Source organism: Leptopilina heterotoma, unplaced genomic scaffold, assembly GCF_015476425.1.
Source record: "Leptopilina heterotoma isolate Lh14 unplaced genomic scaffold, ASM1547642v1 Lhet_45, whole genome shotgun sequence".
Classification (NCBI taxonomy): Eukaryota; Metazoa; Arthropoda; class Insecta; order Hymenoptera; family Figitidae; genus Leptopilina; species Leptopilina heterotoma.
This window is the reverse complement of record NW_025111086.1, coordinates 1289220-1311520: the sequence shown is the minus strand read 5'-3', so window position 1 is coordinate 1311520 and position 22301 is coordinate 1289220. Positions and strand designations below refer to the sequence as shown.

The 22301-nt window shown below is 23.5% G+C and overlaps 1 protein-coding gene across 2 annotated transcripts in view; it reads left to right on the top strand.

Moving 5' to 3' along the window:
* Positions 1–22301, top strand: part of LOC122507190 — a 456874-nt gene that overhangs the window by 191611 nt on the left and 242962 nt on the right. For both annotated transcript variants that reach the window (XM_043619783.1, XM_043619782.1), the window contains one exon: positions 1235–1318. The gene's annotated coding sequence lies outside the window, so the exon portion shown is untranslated. The remainder of the gene's footprint in view (positions 1–1234; positions 1319–22301) is intronic.

The following is a 22301-nucleotide window of genomic DNA, read 5'->3' as shown; positions in this document are numbered from 1 at the left end:
TTTTTTACTTAGGTTCTTTTAAAGAATATATGTCTTTTTTGCTTATAATATAACTTATTTAAATATTTAATATTATATATCCGTGGTCTTTTAACATTATCTAAATAAAAAAGTAAACGTGAAAAAAAAATTTTTGGTGGAAAGGAACAAAAATTAACTATTTGTTAATTAATATTATTTGTAACCATTTAAATAAGTTATTTTTTAAACAAAAAGGACACATATTTTTAAAATGAACTTAAATTAAAAAGTAGACGTGAAAAAAAATTTTTTTGGTGGACAGGAGCATAAGTTACATAACTATTTGTTATTTAATATATTGTTTATAACAATTTAAATAAGTTATTTTTTAATCAAAAAGGACAAATATTCTTTAAATAGACTTAAATTAAAAAGAAAATGTGAAAAAAAAATTTTTAGTGGAATAGGAATCAATGTTAACTATTTGTTAATTAATATTGTTTATAACAATTTAAATAAGTTATTTTATAATCAAAAAGGGCAAATATTCTTTAAATGAACTTAAATTAAAAAGAAAAGGTAAAAAAAACATTTTTTAGTGGAAAGAAATCAAAGTTAACTATTTGTTAATTAATATTGTTTATAACAATTGATATAAATTACTTTCTGTTTTATTAATTATATGGTGGTCATATTGTATTAATTTGAACTGATTCAGATCATATGCAGCAACGGAATAAGAAAATAAGCCTCCTTTTTTGAAAAATTGTATTAATTTGTTAACTTTGATTGAAAATAAAAATTATAAACAATTAAGAACTAAAAAATTGACCTTAAGGGATGTCTTAAGAATTTATTCGCCTTTAATTTAAAATAAAGAATACTGAAACCGGTTAAGAATTGTAGGCTGTAGACAGTTTTGAACAGTAAATTGTAAAAAAAATCCCATTGTGCGCTGTTTGTAGATCCTTGGGCAAACCCGGTCTGGTCCTGGTCGGGGCCACGAAGTCGGGGCCAGATCATGAAATCCCGACCGGGGCCAGGGCGGTAATCGGGAACAAAAGTGGCGATTTCTGCACGGGTACTTACTGCACTTGTATTTGTACAATTTCGATATAAAAGAGACACGTACAATACTACACATTTGTTGTATATTTCCCTCTTCCACTATGTGTACGTTAATAAAAATACTTTTATTGATAAAATATCTATAAAATGTAAACTCGTGGTAGTAAAATCGTTTTATTAAATCAGAACTGATTTTTCTTTTCAGAAAGCAGATGTTATTGGATTCAGATTCTGGAATAACGCAGCTGTTGCATATTTAGAGGTGGCGTACTGCAGTCAGTCTGACAAAGTAAGTCAATGTTACTTTTGATTATCTCTTTTATTTATATCATGAACTCGTGAAGATATTTTTCTTCCACTTCTTCTTCTTCTCTCTTATCGCGTTAATAGATCAAAAAACTTCAATTTTTTTTTTTGACGAAATAAATAATTATTTTTTTAATAACAATTATTAATATATTCATTAACATTTTTGTGTTTCTTTTGTTCTTTTCTTATTTATCTTCAGAAATCTTTAAACTAACAAGGTGTCCAGCTACCTTGAAAACACCTTGAATTTTATGACAAAACCTTGAAAAATTAAAATTCTTTAAAATGAGATTTATTTCCTTGATGTTTTTTTAAGTTGAATTCTCTTCAATATTTTAATTATCTTTACAAATATAAAAATTTTTCGCCGAAATTCAATTATATTCAAGAATTTTAATAAAATTCTTGTCAAAATTTCTATTATTTTCCAAATTTTTTAATAAAATTCAATTACATTCAAAAATTTAAAAATATTTTCGTCAAAATTTCAATTATCTTTATAAATAATAAAAATTCTTCTCCAAAATTTAATTATTATCAAAAATTTTAATAAAATTCTTCGCAAAATTTCAATTATCTTTAAAAATAATAAAAGTCGTCTTCGAAATTCAATTATTTTCAAAAAATTTTTTAAAACTCTTTGCAAAATTTCAATTATTTTCTAAAATTGTAATAAAATTCTCCGCAGAAATTCAATTATGTTCAAAAATTTCAATTATCTTTAAAAATAACAAAATTCTTCTCCAAACATCAATTATTTTCAAAAATTTAAATTAATTTCTTTTAAAAATTCTAATTATTTTTTAAAAAAATTTAATAAAATTCTTCGCAGAAATTCAATTACGTTCGAAAATTTAAAAATATTCTCATCAAAATTTAAATTCTCTTTAAAAATAATAAAATTCAATTATTTTCAGGAATTTTAATAAAATTCATTGCAATATTAAATTACTTTCATAAATAATAGTATTTATCGCAAGAATTCAATTATTTTCTAAAATTTTAAGAAAATTCATAAAAAAATACAATTATTTTCATAAATAACAATAATCACCACAAGAATTCAATTATTTTAAGAACTAATTAAATTTTTCGCAGAGATTCAATTATTTTCAAAAAATTGTGTTCAAAAATTCAATTATCTTTATAAATAAATAACAATAATCTTCGACAAAATTCAATTATTTTGAGGAATTTTAATAAAATTCATTGCAAAATTCGATTATTTTCATAGATAATAGTATTCATCACAAGAATCAAAATATTTTCGAAAATTTTAATAAAAATAAAAAAAAAAATTTTACACAAACTTTTAATTATTTAAAAAAAATTGTACATTAATTCAATTATTTAAAATAGAATTTGTATAATTTTTTTTTGGCAAAAATCAATTATTTTTAAAATTTGCCATTAAATTCTTCGCAGTAATTCAATTATTTTCAAAAATTTTAATAAAATTCATTGCAAAATTTCAATTATTTACAAAAATTTTTCTTAATTCAATAATTCGTATATCAATTATTTTAATAGAAATTCTAAAAAATCTCTAAATTTGAATTAGTAAAAATGTTTATTAATTTGAATTAAAGCCTGACTTTTTGCTTTTTAATTAGTAAATTTCATAAAAAAAATTAGTAGAAATGATTATTTATTAGTAAAATAAATTGAATTTACTAATTCAAAAGCAAAAAGTCAGTCACTAAATCAAATTAGTATAATCATTTTTACTAATTCAAATTTAGACAGTAAGTAAAAATTTACTATTTTGGACCTTGAAAAGTCCTTGAATTTTTTTTTAAAGAATCGCTGGACAACCTGACTAATCAAATTCAGATTTTGGTTACAATTTTTTCTAAAATATGATAAATGAAATTAAATTTCACAAACAATTTAAAAAAAATAAATTAATATTGTTGTGTTTGAATCTGTTCGCAGTTTGAAGTTAATTTTTCTTTGCTTCTCAAATTTTTTAATAAATTTTCTTTTTTAATGTTTTGATGTTTAAAAATTAATGCACTGAAAATTATTAAATTCTTGCAAACTTTTTTATCGAAAAATTTGAAAATAATTAGTCATATTTGATTTTTATAAAATTTTTTTTTAATAACTTGAATTCTTTCGAGAAAATTGAATTAAAATTGTTTTGAAAATAATATTGAATTCTCGCGAAAAATATTATTTATAAAAAGAATCAAATTCTTCCAAAGAATGTTATTAAAATTATTGAAAATAATTTAATTCTTAACAAGAATTTTATTAACAAATTTTTTAAATAATTGAATGTTTTCGTTAAATTTGATTAAAATTGTTTTGAAAATAATTGAATTCCTGCGACTAATTTTACTGTTTTAAATAATTGAATTCTTCCAAAGAATATTTTATTAAAATTTTTGAAAATAACTTAATTCTTATCATTAAACTTTTTTGTTAAATAATTGAATTCTTGCGAAAAATGTTATTAACATTTTTGTAAATAATAAACAAGAATAGTTAATTTATGTAGTTAAAAGGTGAATTTTTTAAATTTTGAATCTGAAATTATTCAAAAATTAATGTTTATATTTGAAAATATAAAATTTTTTAATTTGCAAAATAATAAATGGAACCGTTACATTAACGATGGTATGTAATAATTATTACATTTATAGTTATAATCATAAGAATATAAAGAACAAAAATTGTAATTTATCTTTAAAAAATGGTTTATTAAATATTTGAAATTAATTGTTTAAATATACAATTAAATAATTGTTAGTAATAATATAATGTCAATATAATAATAATAATAATAATAATAATTTTTCTTGTATCAAATACTTTTCTTTATAAAAAAATAAAGGAACAGAAAAATCTATTATTATTATTATTATTATTATTATTATTATTATTATTATTATTATTATTATTATTATTATTATTATTATTATTTTATATAAATAAAAATTATTTTATTCAAGTTACATGTAAAAAAAATTACGTATAAAATTACTTTAACTTTGAAAGTGAATAAATTTTTCAGATTTTTGAAAAATTTGTTCACTGGAAAAAAAAATACAATTTAGGAACTTAATTAAAACAGTTTTTTTCATTAATCTGATATAGTTAAATAAATATAGATATATATTTGACGGTGATAGACGACGGAAATTGGCATATAGCTTTTTCATTTAAAATTTGTAATACATTTATAAGTTCGGTTAGTTGAACGTGATCCCAGTGACGTTTACATGAAAAATGTTGACAGACTTTGATCGATCTTAGGCGCGTGTACACAGAGACAGGTACATAACGTTCACGATATTAAATTATTGATAGGGTTATATAGGCAGTGCAATTTCTGCTCGAAAAAAGAAACTCTAATATCACTTTAAATATAACGAAGGGGTAAAAAAAAATTATTTTATTAAAGGAAACAATGAAATTTCAAAATAGAAAAATATTTCACTTTTAAAATAATGATTATTTTATTCAAATTGACGATTTTTTCGACTTTTTTGTTTATTGATTTGATAATTTAAAATTTTATTAATTTACTTTTTTATTTTCACTTGACAATCTATTTATTTTTATTAATTTAGTTATTAATTTACATAATTAATTACTTTGTTAATTTACATATTTGCACTGGTTTATTTATTTTTATTTGTTTATTTGTTTATTTCTTCATAGAATAAAAAATTTCTAAAGAAATTTTTCATAGTCGAAAAGCGTTTATTAATTAAGTACTTAATTAATTTAATACTTTATTATTAAATAAATAATATATCTAAATAAATAAAATAAATAAATTGACCAATAATGAAATAAATATAATTAATTATTTTCCAAATTGGTGAATTTTTAGTCTATTTTGTTTATTTATTATTTATTAATATGTTATGGAAATAAATATTGCAAAAAATCAGAAATTTAAAATTTGATCTGATGAACTGTGTTCGGTGAATTATTTCTCGATTTTTAGTGTATATTATAGTTTACTAAACGGATCGCAAGTTTTGCACTAGACAGAATTGGATAGAAGTTGATACACGAATAAGAACAGTGCCCAAGGGTGCGAACCTAATTGTATCCGTCTCTCACACTCAATTTTTTTTCTTTTTGTTATTTTTTTTTTATCACTTTTTATTTCTCTTATTCTCTCTCATTCTCTCTTTCTCTTTCTCATTTCCTTTTTTATATCTTCAAAGTTATTGCGTTTCCTCTCGACTTATCATAATTTTCGTGATTCGAAAATCAAACTCGAAAGAAAGTGGAGTAAATTTATGTTTGAAATTATACGAGGCAATATTGGGAGAGAATAATAATTGAACTGTGAGATTAAAAAAAGAAATATGTATGAAATAAAAGATTCGAGGAGTTTGATTATTTATGTAATTTCCTTTTTGGGGAAATTATTTTTTTTTTTTTGAAATATAAAAGGAGAGGATTTTTTTTTGTAATTTCGGAGCACTATATTTATTTTCTTAAAACGTGTTACGACCCCCCAATGAATAGTGCGATAGGTGGAAGTAAATAAAGGTTAATTTAAGGCACACGAATTGTACTTACATTAAACTGAAATAAATTTAGCTTAATTAGAGTGGTCCAAGTTAAATTTACGTAAATTAGAGTTTTCAAGGCTTGATAAAGGACAATGAGGTAAAATTTGCAATGATTGTTGGAAGGAAACAATTTGCTTTTGTTAAAACATTAGAAGAAGAATATTTAAATTTTTTATTTCCATTTTTTCTATTTTATTTTATTTTTTTTTATTTTTAACTCTTAAACATGTTTTTAACTAGGAATTATTTTTTTAATTCTATATTATTTTTTTTAACTCTTTATTATTTTTTTTAACTCTTTATTATTTTTTTTTAACTTTTTTAACTGCTTTTTGTTTTCTCTGAATTATTTTTTCTTACTCTGACTCATTTTTTAACTGTATTTTTTATCTCCGAATAATTATTTAACTCTATTTCTTTTTAACTCTGACTCATTTTTTTTAACTCTGTATGTTTTTTTATCTCTGAATAATTTTTTTTAACTCTATTTTTTAAGTCTGAATTATTTTTTTATTATTCTGTAAAGTGCTTTTTTTATAGAAGAGAATATTTAAATTTTCCATTTCCTGCATTTTTGATTGCTTTTAAAAAATATTTTATTAAAAAAATTTTTTTTCAAACTAGAGTAAAGTATTTTTTAAGCAGAAAAATATAATTGCAAAAAAAAAAATTTTTTAATTAAATTATTACTTTTTTGTTAATTATTTTCTTTTTATGAGGGGAAAAAAATTAGTGGACGTTAAAATCTTGATCGTTTCTTTATTAATCTGTCAGCGTATTCATTATACGGATAATTAACTTCTGAAAATTAAAGTTATTATTTTAATTTTTCTTTCTTTACTTATTAAAAAAAAAATAATTCTCTTTTTCGTAATTTAAAATAAAATTAATGAGTTTCTATTCTGATTAAAAAATACTTTCGCTCTATTATTTTTTTTTTGTCGGATTGAAAATGAAATTCTTTTTAAATTTCTTTCTACGAGAAGTGTAGTTTACTTCGAATATTTCTTCATTTAGAATTTATTTTTTATGCAGAATTATTTTTATGCCTTTTTCATTAGATAAATTTTTTTATTTTGAAGTATTTTTTCTAGTTTTAACTTTATATTAATTTTGTTTATTTTTAACTACTATTTTCGTTGACAACCATTTTTTACTTACAATTATTTTCTTCATTTTGTTTTTCGCTTTTTCTTTATTTTGAACTTCTTTATTTACTTCTTTATTTAACTTTTTTTTCTTCATTTTCCATTTCAGTTTTTTCTTTATTTTTGTTTATTATTTATTTTTTACTTTTTTATTTACAATTTTGTTCTTTATTTAGAATTTTATTACTTTTTTTTTTTTTTTTTTTGAAACTACTGTTTAAAAAAAAACAAATATTTGTCGAATAAATCTAATATAAATTTTATTTTTTTATTTCTCCGAAGCATAAAAATTTTGTTCCATTTTATTAAAAATGTAAATTTTCCTTTCTTTACATAAATTCTCTTGTTCGTGAATTAAAAAAACTATTCTGATTAAAAAATACTTTCGCCTTATATTAATTCTCTCTCATCGAAATGAAAATAAAATTCTTCGTCAAGAACTGAAGTTTACTTTGAATATTGTTTTTCCAGGGACCATTTTTAAATTCTTGATTTATCAAACCACTTATAGTCAATTTCTTGCGAGTAAATTTCTCAAAAAAAAAGAAGAAGAAAAAAATTTCTTGGAGAAAAAGTCCTTAATGAGAATCAAAAAAAAAAAAAAAAAAGTCGGTCGAACTTAAAGAAAAATGTTAATTTTTGCAAGCCCTAAAATAAAAAGTTTGCTAATAATCCAAGTTGGCACTCGATAAAGTCTCTGTGACTTGAGAAGAAGGAGGGAATCCTTCTCGTTTTTTTTTTCTGACGAGTTTCCGGTGGAAGGCAAACTGACGTCGAATCGATCACGCTTCCATCGGAGCATGTCGGGGGTTTTTTTTCACTCTCTCTCTCTCTCTCTTTTTTTTTTCTATTCTGACTGCGATTAAATCGCACGTAAGACTCGTGCGGGGGCGGCTCACACTTCCGCGACTCTGATAAGATGTCTGATAATTAATGTTGAATCAGAGAGGGCTGAGAAACCCCCTTCGTGCTTCAAGCTCTGCTGTGTTCAAACAACACGGCCCCTCCCATATTTTCTGACTTGGTTTTCTTTTATCATATCGTCATCTTGACTCTCTTTGTATTGTTTCCCCGATTTTGAGCTGTTGATTCACTCTTCTCTTTATTCGAGAGAAAGAGAGGAGGAAAAAAAATTTTTCCTTTTCTAGCCGCACGTCATTTTCTATAAGTTAGTTTCTAAGAAAACACGTGTAGTTTTTTTCTTTTTTTTTTTTTGAGTTTTCTGACTGAATTGGTTTCTAGTTTTCGAAATGCCGTGTGGCAATAAGTTTTGGGTCAAATTACCTTTCTTTCCTTTGATTAAACGACTTTTTCAGCCTTCTCGCGTGCGAGGAGATTCGAGCAATCGAAGTTCGAGGCGTTTTTCATTTCTTTTTGTGATAAATTGAATTAAAATCCCCTTAGAAAAAGAAAAAGTCTGTTAAAATCCGTTTCTTCGGGATTATGTTACGTGTCCCAATGGTTATATTCACCGTAATTCTATAAATATTTGCTTAAAATTGTATTCAGAGGGAGTAAAACAAGTTTTTTGACTCTGCGAATTAGCGCTTGTGAGAGAACCCCAGCGCCGTCTGTGCGGAAAAGCGACGCAACTAATTAGTTCATGTAAATTTCATAATCAAAATTTTAAAAATTTACTTATTAAGTACAAAAATAATTATTAATAATAATAATATTAATAATAATAATAATTATTAATAATAATATTATTAATAATTAATAATTATTAATAATATTAATAATTATTACTGTTCATATTTTCAAAATTTTTTTTTAAATTTCACGAAAGAATTTAATTGTTTTCTAAAATTTAAATAAATCCTTCCAAACAAATCAATTATTTTTTTAAATAGTAAAATCTTTACAAAAATTCAATGATTTTCAAAACAATTTTAATTGAATTCTTCCGATGAATTCAAATATTTTTAAATATTTCTATAAATTTCAATTATTTCCTAAAATTTTAATAAATTCTTCGAAACAATTCAACAATTTTCAAAACTACAAAAATTCTTTGCAGGAATTAAATTATTTCTAATCAAATGCAAATAAAATTACATGAAAGAATTTAATTATTTTCAAAAATTTCCATAAAATTCAATTTCAACAGGAATTTAAAATTCTCTAAAAATTATTCAATTATTCTCAAAATATTTTTTAAAAAATTCTATATAAAAAATAAATTACTTTCAATGCAATTTATAAATAAATTCGTCAAAAAAATTGAAAGAATTTAATTATTTTCAAAAAACAAATAAAATTCTTGTGATGAATTCAATTATTTTGAATATACTTAGTTTTAATAAAATTCTTTAAAGAAATTCAATTATTTTCGAAACAACTTTTTTAATTGAATTTCTAGAAAAAATTTCATTATTTTCAAATTGTTCTTTAAAATTCTTCATAACAATTTAATTATTTCTTAAAATTTTAATAAATTCTTACGAAACATTTCAATTATTTTTTTAAATAGTAAAAGAACGCAATAATTCAATTATTTTTATAAATAGTAGAATCCTTTGAAGGAATTCAATGATTTTCAAAACAATTTTAATTGAATTCCTCGGATGAATTCAAATGTTTTTAAATATTTCCATAAATTTCAATTATGTCCTAAAATTTTAATAAATTCTTTGAAACAATTAAATTATTTTTATAAATAGTAAAATTCTTCGCAAGAATTTTTTTATTTTGCATTATTTTTCTTTATGAATTTTTAGAAAATAAAGGAAAAAATTTTACTCAAAAAAAAAATGTTCTGTTACATTTATTGACGATTTTCTTTAATTGCAAAATTATTCAAAAACATCAATAACTTATTTTTTAAATAAATATTTAAATATTATTATTTTTTATAGGAATTATGATTTTCAAAAATTTTAAATTCAAACCTTTTTGAAATTAAATAAATTATAAAAAATTGTTATAAAACATGAAGATAACGATTGCTCCGAGTCGAAGACTCGGAGTGATCGATTTTTTCATGTTTTCTAATAATTAAAAATGACCAAATAATAAAATAATTATTTTATATTATAAGAAACAAAAATTTAAATTAGAAAATTTTCAAATTGCTAATTTTATTTAAAAAAAGGTAGTAAGAAGTTAGCCACGAATTGTTGCTGGTATTCATTTAAAAAAATGGAAAAAAAATATTTTGTCACGTATTGAATTTATCACTTGGTAAAATTATAGAGATAAATAGAAAAAATATTTTTAAAAAACAATATATCTAATTTATAAAACTACAGAAAAAAAGATTTTTTTCCACATTTGCAAATTCTGTGATTCACATTCTCTTTCCGCTGCATATTTAAAATGATAAATTTACAATGAAAATGAGAAATGACAAATCTCTTGCAACAAAGCAAAAAAAAAAAAAAAAAAATTGTTAATTAAAATGCATTTTTATTTTTTTGCCGTTTTCTTTAAACGAAATAAATGAAAATTTACGGACCCTTGTTCTCGGGAGATTTACATTTAACCTTTCTTGTTTGTTCAAACATTGCGATTCAGAAACCCAACTGTGTACAAACGAGAAGTAGGCTAAGTGCATCATTAGTCGGGCAATTTCAAACAGCTCTTCAGCAGTGAAGCTAGAACATATATACTTTTACTAAAATTGTCCAAAGAGACTCTCTCTATATCCTTAAAAAATAGAGAGCGTTTTATTAAAGCAGGTTATTCTTAATAAAATAATGAAATTTCGGATTTCTTTATTTAGAAGAAGTATTTTTTTTACCTTAGCTCTTTTTTTATTTATTTTTTTTAGGTATTTTTGACTTTTGTATTTACTTATTTTATTTCTATTCAAGTATTTTTGTATTTTTGTATTTTAGAAAAATTTTTTTATTCGTAACTTTTTTTTTATTTAGAATTAGAACATATTTACAATTTCTTTTATTTATAATAATTTTTGTGTTTAGTATTTTTATTTTATAACTATTTACTACTTTTTTTATTCACAGCAATTTCTTTCTTTATTCCAAAATCTCTTTTTTCGTGTAGAAAAATTTTCATTTCGCATATTTTAGAATTTAGTTACGAAATTTTCCCCCGCATTTGCACTTGCGAGAGAACCCGAGCGCCGTCTGCACGAAAAATTTGTTAACTAATACCCAACAATTCAATTAAAACTCACTGAGAATTCACTTCTAAAATTGTTGTTTTTTTTCAATAAAAATTATGAAGTTTTCATCGATAGAGTAATTTGTGTCGAATGTTTAATTTTTATATAAAAAAAAAACAATTTTAAAAGAAGCTCTTTTTTTATTTTATTGATAATCTCTCGGGACATTTGTTTCACCACTGACAATATTGACAATAAAAAAGCACTTTTTAAAAGCAGCACAATATCCGGAAATAAATTTTTCTCTGTATTTGTCACTTGGAGAAATAATTTAATCAACATCGATCAATAAATGTCGTTCTGCTATTATAAAATCGTTATATCTTCGCTTGATTTTTTTTTATTTTTAATTCAAAAAAAAAAAAATAAATAAATAAAGGAATGTTATAAAAATAGTTTTTTGCTGAAATTTTCCAGTCATGTATACTTAAAAAATTTGGTAACGCTTTTAATATTAAACGAACCGAGAGAAAAGTGTGGCGCTTGTATTCTTTTTTTTCTAAAGTGTTGAACTTCTAAACGAGCAGTAAAATTTGATTTTCTCATAAAAGATCAAAATTTGACAAAAGAAAATTTTGTCATACTTTCTTTAGCATTTTTTTATATTATTATTTTTTGTTAATATTTCTATTATTATTTTTATTATTTTTCTAGAATAGTAATAATAATAATAGTAGAACTATTATCATTTTTAATTTCCTAATTTCAATGATTTTCAAAAATAAAATGCATTTTTCTAATTTCAATGATTTTCAATATTTACAATTTTAATAAAATTTTCCAAAATGAATTCAATTATTTAAAAAAAAAATTCTAATAAAATTGTATGCAAACATTTCATTCATAAATAATAAAAATTTCACAGTATATTTTTATTAAAGTGAATGAATGAATTTTTTTACTAATAGTATTTTTAATTGTTATTATTTTTTCCTTACAATGAGTTAATACAAAGATTTCGTTAGTTTAACAAAGTACATTAACAAATATAGGAGAAATTGTAATTTGAGAGATGAAGACAAACAAAATCTTGCTAGCCGCTTGAGTATTATTACCATGACGAGAGAGAGTGAGAGAGTGAGAGAGAGAGAAGTGAAATTAGTCCCTGAACTTAATTGCGTTTCGATGCGAAATTACTAATTAACAATTAAATCCGTGTCTTCCGGTCTCCTTCATTTCTGATTGTACTTGTCTTGTTTGCTGCATCGTCCGATTTCATTTTGTTGGTAAGAGGCTTCGCTATTGGTCGCTGGACCGACGAATTGCAATCGTGAGCAACCAACCAACCTGTCGTATTCCCGAAGGAATTCACCTTTTGCGGTGAGTCTCAATGTAAGCTGATTTTCGATTATTGAGATGTACAGACCAGTATCGAGAGTGAAAATAAAATTGAGGCAACTGTCAAGAAGATCGAAAATAATATCGACAAATCATTTCTCTCAATCCGATATTTGCAATTATGGAAGGGAATTAAAAAAAAAAGAATAACAATTCTGAGAGGTTTTTTTGTTATTATTTTTCTTGTCGATTGATTACGATTTTTAAAGGGGAGATAGAAATAAATGAATGATATATTTTTTATGATTAGAACTACTTTTTCTATTTAAAATCACTTTTTCTGTTTAAAATCACTTTTTCTGTTTAAAATCACTTTTTCTATTTAAAATCACTTTTTCTGTTTAGAATCACTTTTTCTCTTTAGCACCACTTTTTCTATTTGGAACCTCCACATCTAGAATTTTTTTTTAGAACTTCTTTTCTTATTTAGAACCATGGAGGATAGTTTAGAACTACCTTTCTTATTTACAACTATTTTTGCTTTAATTAGAACTACTTTTTTCGTTTATAGAAATAAGCGCTTCTCTCGCAAGCGCAAAAAAAGGGTTCCCCCTATTTTGCGCTTGTGAGAGAACTGCAGCCTCAACTAAAACCTCGTCCACGTTTCTCTATTTTTTTCCAAAAAGGAAACTCTGGTATCGGTAAAGTTTTCTTTCGCATGGTGTGTGTGTATCGTGGTAAGCCGATTTTATGGCCTTCAAGTGAAGAATAGTTTACGCTCGAGGCACTTGGAACGACCTGCTGACTCTGAAAAGGTGACTATCCACATTTCCAATAGGAATGCGAATACTAGGAGACATTCGTGTCTTGCTCAAAAGGGGTGAGAGAGGGAGGGGGGGGAGGGGTTAGTGGTAGTGGCGACTCTAGAGACCAGAACGACCATAAAATGGGAAGGTATACATGTAACTTAACGATACAAAGTTGATGATAAAATGCACGCGTTTATCCAACGTAAGAACGATAATAGCCTTTCGTTGTGTCGCCATGAAAAACTCCTTTACGACCTCAATTCCTGCTTCGGGGTAGGTCAGGAACACATTATGGGACAGAGCACCTCGTCAAAAATCGATCCTAACTTCTTAAGAGAGAGAGAGAGGAGAGAGAAAGATCGTTTCATTCCCGCGCGCGCTTAGATATCCACTCTCTCTCTGAAAATGTCATCCATAGACTACTTTATATTAAAGTTGAAGAGAAATATTCTCTTGGCCATTCATTCAAGTGCGAGCTAAATCACCAACGTAAGCACTCTTTTGAAATTATGTTTCTCCAACACTTGAAAGTAAATTTCAAGCATGATATATATTGTCCTCAAGTATTCAGGTATGGCGATTTTGATTTTTTCATTCCTTATTATTACTCTTCTCGATGGTAAATAGTCGTAATAATAATAATACTGACCTTATTCTAAAAGAAACTGGTCTTTAATTTCTATTTAAATTAATATTCATTGATTTTTTTGGTTCTCGATCTTGCGCTTGTGAGAGAACCCCAGCGCCGTCTGGACGGCAACTTACGGAGTTACAATGGCGCGAAATTTAAATTGAATAGAGCGAGAAAATTGAAAAATCTGTTGTTTTTATCATTATTATTAATAATTGATACTATATTTTTTTAATAAATTAATATAATAATATTCTTATCGAATATTTAATAATAATGATTAATTATTTTTTACAAAAGAAGGGATTAGTGCTGCTAAAAACTTGAAGATTTTTTGAAAATTTTGCAAAGGCTGTGTATATCAAGTAATCATGAAAATATTTATAAACATATTTAAATCATTACACAGTAAATCGTGAGGTATTAAAAAGTGTTGCAGATTAAATTAACACCAAAAAAAGGATTAAAATAATCAATTTTTGTGTTATTTTTTACAATGAATAAAATAGTTCGATAAATTTTTTTATAACTATAAAACGATAACTCCGAGTCTTCGAATCGGAGTCATCGATTTCTTCATATTTTATAATAATTAAAGATGACCAAGTAATAAAATTATTATTTTATATTATAAGAATACTTCTTTAAAATTCTTTTCATTATTTCAATTCAATTATTATTTTCAAAAGTTTTTAACTATTTTACTTTATATCTATTATTTTTAATAATTTTCGAAAAAGTTCTTTGGCAATTTTCAAATTCATTTGTTTACAATAGTCAATTTAACGAAATTTCAATTATTCCTAAATTCTTTATTATTATTAGAAAATAAAAACTTCAAATAATATAAAAAAATTCAATTAAACTTTTTCCAAAAAATTAATTTCAAAATTCAATTATTTCTAAAAATTCACGTTATATTGCTTTTAATATTCAATTATAATCTAAAATTTTAAAATTCATTTTTATGAAATAAAAATCAATTTTTATTAGAAAATTCTACAAGAATTTAATTATTTAAATGCAAAAGTAAATGATTTATTGAATAATTGAATGTTTCTGAAAATTCAATTCTCATAAAGAATTTTATTAACAAATTTTTAAATAATTGAATTTTTTGTCGAATTTTATTAAAACTTGCATGAACATAATTACTTTTTTCAAGGAATTCAATTATAATTGTATGAAAAATAATTAGAACGCTGCGATCAGTTTTTTTATTAAAAAATTATAGTAAAAATAATTGAATACTTAAGAAGAATTTTATTACTCTTGAAAATAATTGAATTTCTGCAATAATTTCTAACTTCTCTGAAATTAAATTTTTTTCTAGTGTTTTTAACTAAAATTCTTCAATAAATCCATTATTTTTAATAATTTTTAAAAAAAGTTCTTTGAGAATTTTCAAATTCATTCGTTTACAATTCAATTTTACAAAATTTCAATTCTTCAGAAATTCTGCAATTAAATATTTATTGAAAAATAAAAACTTGAAATAATTTCAATTAAAATTCTATTAAACTTTGAAAAAGAATTAATTCAACAGAATTGTTTGTCAAAAATATGAAAAATTAAGAATTTCAATGAATTTAATTTGAAAATTTTTCTAAAATTTAATAATTTCTAAAAATCCACGTTATAATGCTTTTAATATTTAATTATAATCTAAAATTTTAACTGAAATTCATTTTTAAAACCATTTTTATTCGTAAATTCAACGAGAATTCAATTATTTAAATACAAATAAAATGTAAATAAATAATTTATTAATTTCATGTTTCTTGAAATTAAATTCTCATAAAAAATGTCATCAACAAATTTTTTAAATTATTAAATTCTTTGGACGAATTTTAATGAAATTTTTATGAATAATTACATTTTTCGAGGAATTTGATTAAAATTGCATTAAAAATAATTGAAATTCTGCAATGAAAGTTTTATTATTTATGAAAATAATTGAATTCCTAAAAGAATTTTATTACTTTTAAAAATAATCGAATCCCTGTAAAAATGTTATTATTTATGAAAATAATTGAATTATTGTGAAGAGATTTATAAAAAAATTTGTAAATAATTGAATTTCTGTAAAAAATTTTATTATTCATGAAAATAATTGAATGTTTGCCTTTGCGTAGAATTTTATTCAAATTTTTTTCAATCATGGAATTTGAATCTCCTACTTTTCAAATTTGAGTTTGTAAAAATGCTTAATAATTCGATTCAGTGAATGACTTTGCTTTTCAATCAGTAATTTTAACTAATAAATTAGTAGAAATTGCTATTTATTAGTAAAACAATTTGTTATTAATATTTACTAATTGAAAAGCAAAAAGTCTGTCGCTGATTCAAATTAGTAAACACTTTTACTAATTCAAAATTAGAGATTTTAAAACCATTTTATTATTATTATGTATTTATTTATACTATTCTGAATATTCGAAAAATAGAATAAAATTTAGAATTGAATTTTTTTTCTCAACTGAAAATAAAAATATTAAGATAAATGTAAAACATAAAAGAAAAGACAAAAAAATAAAAGAAAAAAAAATAAAAGTCGAATGTAAGAGCTAAAAATCCAAAGTTTGAAACAAATTACATTTTCAATAATCCAATTTTAGTCTCTTTCAATATTTTGTAAGAATTTCTCAGTTAATCAAAATTGTAAATAATCTCTTGCAGTCAACTAATGAATGAGCGAATTGCCTTAAACTCTTTAAATAGCCATTAAAAAGGACTTTTTTTTCATTCGAATTTAAGCTTATTAAGTTCCATCATTGAGGTTAAAAATGTGTTTTTATTTATTTATTTTTTGTAGCACATGAGCCGATAAGCTTCTTACGTAAATTTTGCTTTTAACGACCAGGGGTTTTTTTCCACCAAGGATTAAAGACGCTTTCGTTTCAAAATGTTAAAAGGAGACCAACTCTTTTTTTATTTTATTTATTTTTTTTTTTTTGCTTAATGTCGACAATAACATATTATATATTTTTAACTCTGTCACTTTTTTCCCTTACAATAATCCCTTTTGGGGTGTTTATTTATTTATTGAAGTAAATGGTCAGTTTATCACAGTTGTAACATTTTCTTTATGCATTATTAAAGAATTGGAAAAAAATCCCTGCCTTTCTGAAATATTTTTTCGTTCTGCTTAATCTGGAATTTTTTATTTAATTTATATTTAATTAATATTCTTTTTACTTAGTTAATTTGTTTATTTATTCATTTAATTTATTTTTTATAAATTTAATTTATTTTTTGTTAATAAATATTTTATTTTTGCTCCCTGATTTTTTTTTTCGTACTTTTACCACTAATTTTTTATTTATATTGAAACTGTCGCTTCCATTAGCGATTTTCTCGAATTTTTTATTCTAGAATTCAAGAGTATAGAGTTTTTTTCTTTTTGTAAATTTATCACGGACTGTATTTTTTTATTAATTGTATTTATTTTATTTCTATTTATTAATTTTATTTATTTATTTTATTTCTATTTATTCAATGTATTTATTTATTTCTTGTATTTATTGAAACTGTGACTCTGATTATTTCATCATTTCTATGGCGCATTTCTTATTCTTTCGAATTCGAATGTATTCGTAGCGTAGTGGTCAGTGTCTCAGTCTTTGGTGCAGTAGGTTGAGGTGTTCGATTCCCGCCATATCTTTCAGATTTTTTAAAATTGTTTTCTTGTTTTAAAAATACTTTACGTTTTATTGCTTGAATTGATAGACAATTTTTCTGTAATTATACAAAAACGGGACAAAAATATTTAACGGAAACTGTAGAAAAAAGTAAAAAAAATACAAAAAGTACAGAAAGTACAAAAAATACAAAAAGTACGTAAAATACAAAAAGTACATAAAATACAAAAAGTACATAAAATACAAACGCAGTACAAAAAATACAAAAGTACAAACCTTACAAAATCTGTACAAAAATTTACAAGAACTGGACATAAACTATACAAAAACTGGACAAAAAAATGGACTTAAATCGAGAACAAAAAAACTATACGAAGAAGATGTGAAAACACAAAAAAGCAAAGAAAAAATTGTTATTTTGAAAATCACAAATACGAGATCGAAAGAGGATGATGGTGTGTTAGGTGTGTTGTCGGGTCCATTGTAAAAGATATATATCCTGTCCCTGGTAGCTAAGGGAGTGGGGGAAGGGGGGCAAGAAGGGGACATGAGAAACTGGGTTGTGGTATAGCAGTCGCACTAAAGCAAAAGGATCGTTTCAGGATGAAGGGTGGATAGGAAAGGCGGAAGACCAGAAGAAAGAGAGTGAACGGAGGAACAACATCTGTGCAATGGGAGACAGAAAGATGTATTGGGACCAACAATACTCACCAGAGCTTGTGCTGTACTTACAAGTGAAATACAATTCTCACAAGAGAGACAGAGAGATAGACAAATGAATATTCAGCACTTTCGAAAAAAGAAAAGCGCAGGAACAAAGTTTCCAAGAGAGAAAATTCCCATCCGAATGGTAATAATAGTAATAATAATGATAAAGCCCTATCTGGCTCAATCGAGGCTCAAACAAGGGCCTGATTATAATTAGAACTTAATCAAAATTTTGAAACTAATAATAAAAATATGTCCTTTTCTGGCTTTATAAGGGCGTAACAATGGATCTGATTCTTAAAAATTTTATTAAAATTCGTTGCAAAAGAATTCAATTATTTAAAATTTTTTGATAAAATTCTTTATGAGAATCCAACTTTAAGAAACATTCAATTATTATTCAATAAATTAATTATTTTTGTATTTAAATAATTAAACTCGCGTAGAATTTTCTAATAAAAATTGATTTGAAAATTAATTTCAGATAAAATTTTACATTATAATTAAATATTAAAAGCATTATAGCGTGAATTTAGAGAAATAATTGCATTTTAAAAAAGGTTTAAAATTAAAATCTTTGAAAATCTGAATTTTTCATACTTTATAATTAAAAGTTTTGTGGGACTAATTTTTTTGAAAAATTTTAGATATAATTCTTTTGAAATTAGTTGGATTTTTGAATATTTAATTTTTTTAAAACATATTTAATTAATATTAAAAGATGTATTTTTGTTGTTGACCAGAGTTATTAGCAGTGAAAAAAAAAACCATATTTAATTAGGTTTAATTATTAAAAATAATGAATTTATAGAAAAATTTTAGTTAAGAACACTGAAAAAATTAAATTTTGGAGAAGTTACAAATGATTGCAGAAATTCAATTATTTTTAAATGTTGTAAAATTCTACGTAAAAATTCAATTATGTTAAAAATGTTTTTAAATTCCCGTTAAAATTTCTATTATCTTTATAAATTACAAAATTCTTCTCCGAAATTAAATTAATTTCAAAGATTTTAATAAAATTCTTGGCAAAATTTGAATTATTTTAAAAAATTTTTCTCAATTAAATGATTTTCATAATTTCTACTAGTTTAATAAAATTTTTCAAAAGAATTCAATTATTTATATAAAATTTTAATAAAATTCTATCAAAATATTTAATTACTTTCATAGAAAATAAAAGTCTTTTTAGAAATTCAATATTTTTCATAAATAATAAAATTTATCACAGAATGTCAATTATTTTTGATACAATTTTTATTAAATTTTAAATTAAAAAAAAATTTAATTGAAAAATTTAAAAAAATTCTAGTCACAAATTCATTTCTCTTTATAAATAACAAAATTCTTCGCAAAAATTCAATTATGTTCAAATTTTTTTTTAAATTTTCATCAAAATTTCAATTGTCTTTGTAAATAATAAAATTCTTCTTCAAAATTCAATTATTTTCAAAAATTTTAATAGCATTCCTGGCAAAATTTAAATTTTTTTCAAAATTAATAAAATTCTTCTGAGAAATTCAATTATGTTTAAAAATTAAAAAGAATTCTCGTCAAAATTTCAATTATCTTTATAAATAACAAATTTTTTTGTCCAAAATTCAATTATTTAAAAAAATTTTAAGAAAATTTTTAGCAAAATTTCAATTTTCTTTAAAAATAATAAAATTCCTCTTCGAAATTCAATGATTTTCAACGAATAAATTCAATTATTTAAAAAAAATTTTGATAAAATTCTACGTAGACATTTAATTACTTTTATAAATAGTAAAGATTTTAGATAAATTCAATTATTTACAAATGTTTTTTAAATTTCTTCTGAATAAATCAATTGTTATCACAAATAATAAAATTTTTTTCCACGGATTCAATTATTAAAAAAAATAAAATAAAATCCTTTTTAGGAATTCAATTATTTTCATAAATAATAAAACTCATCGTAAAATTTCAATTATTTTTAATACAATTTTAATTTTTTTTAAAATAATTTTTAATTTTATTAAAATTTATCGGAAGAATTTAATTATTTAAAAAGTTTATAAAATTCTTTATGAGTAGATTTTAGGAAATATTTAATTATTCAATAAATTATTTATTTCTGTACCTATTTAAATAATTCAATTCTCGTAGAATTTTCTCATACAAATTGATTTAGAAATAAATTTTAGTTAGAATTCTAGATAATAACGAACATTAAAGGAGTGGATTTTTAGAAATAATTGAATTTTGAAAATGTTTCACATTAATATCTGTACATTTAAATTTTTCATACTATTAACTAACAATTCTGTAAAATTAATTTTTTTGAAAATTTTTTTTAAAAATTATTTGAAGTTTTTTGAAATTATTTGTAGGTTTTTATTTTTTAATGTATATTTAATTAGAAAATTTTCAAATAATCGAAATTTTCTTTAAATTGAATGGTAAACAATTGTATTTGAAAATTCGCAATGAACTTTTTCAAAAATTATTAAATAAATTAAATATAAATAAAATAAATTAATTAGTTAAATAAATTAATAAGTTAAATATATAAATTAGTTAAATAAATTAATGTAAATAAATAAATTAAATAAATTCAAATTAATAAACGATATTCTTTCGTAAAGTCTGTATTTTTGAATACTTTCACTGGTTCGGTCACTGCTAATTTGAATTTCGCGCCATTATAACTCTGGTAGTTGCCGTCCAGATGGCATAAAAGTTCTCTCGCAATCGAGTTGAACCACTCGGACAATAAGTATATTCACGTCGAACTTTCCTTCTTTTGCTATGACAAGGATAAAGTTTCCTTTCCGAAAATAGAAAAAGTCGCGAGAAGAAGAGAAATGAAGATAAATATTTTCAAAAAGAGTCAGGAGACAGAGAAATAGAGAGTAAAAAAGAAAGGTAGAGGGAAAAAGAGAGAAAGAGAGAGATAGAGAAAAAAAGAGAGAAGAAGAAAGATAGAGAGTAAGAGAGAGATAGAGAAAAAGGGAGAAAGAGAGAAAAAGAGAGATAGAGAGAAAAAGAGAGATAGAGAGAGAAAAAGAGAGATAAAGAGAGAAAATGAGAGAAAAAGGGAGAAAGAGAGTGAAAGAGAGAAGGAGGGAGTGATAGAGAGTGAAAAAGGAAGAAGAGAGTGGGGGAGAATCCTGAGATTTATTGAGGATAGTTGAAAAGTTGCCCGCGGCTGTGGCGTCGAAGACTTCGCTTGGTGTTGGTGAAATGGCGTCTTCATCGGTTTTGGTGTCCGGACCGACGAAGATACCCGAGGGTCAGAAGGAGATAATGCGCTTTGGCGGGAGGGTATTCGCCGAGATTAACCTCTGAAACTCCAGATAAGTATATACGAAACCGCGATTCAAAAATAAAAAAAGAAAAAAAAAAAAAAACTCCGAACCATCTGTTTCTTTCTCTCCGCAGAAAAAAAAAGAAGAATCGCTCCTTGGAGAATATAAGAGAATGACACTGACGCCAACTAATCTAACGCGAAAACAATTTGCCACAAATTTATCACTGAGAAATTGGATGAACTGTTTCTCCTCTTTCTCTCTCACTCTCTTTCTTTCTCTTTCTCTCTCTTTCTTTCTTACTTTCTCTCTTTCTTTCTCTCTCTTTCTTTCTTTCTTTTTCGTCTTCTCTTTCCCGCTTTCTCTCTCTCTCTCTCTCTCTCTCTCTCTCTCTCTCTCTCGCTTTCTCTCGCAAACTGACTTGTGTCTCCAAAACGTAAAAATACCAGCGCTTAAACTTTATATTATCTTTTCTGGAATTATTCCAGTTATATCACATTCGTACTATAAAAAGAGAGATAAAATCTTTAAGATATTTAAGAGAGATAAAAGCTCCCGGATATTTAGTAGGTGTAATCTTGTAGGGTGTTTAAAAACTTAAATCTCTCGAGAGAATGAGAGGATATAAATTTCTTTTTCGAAAAAGAAGAATAAGGGGAGACAAAAAAATTATTTAAAAATTACAATTTATTGCAAAATGAAAAATTAGAAAAAATATCCCATAATCAAGAGAGACGGGAAATATTTTTCTCTAGACCAAAAAATGCATAATTCCTTTTTTTTAAATGCGCATAAAATATTTTTTC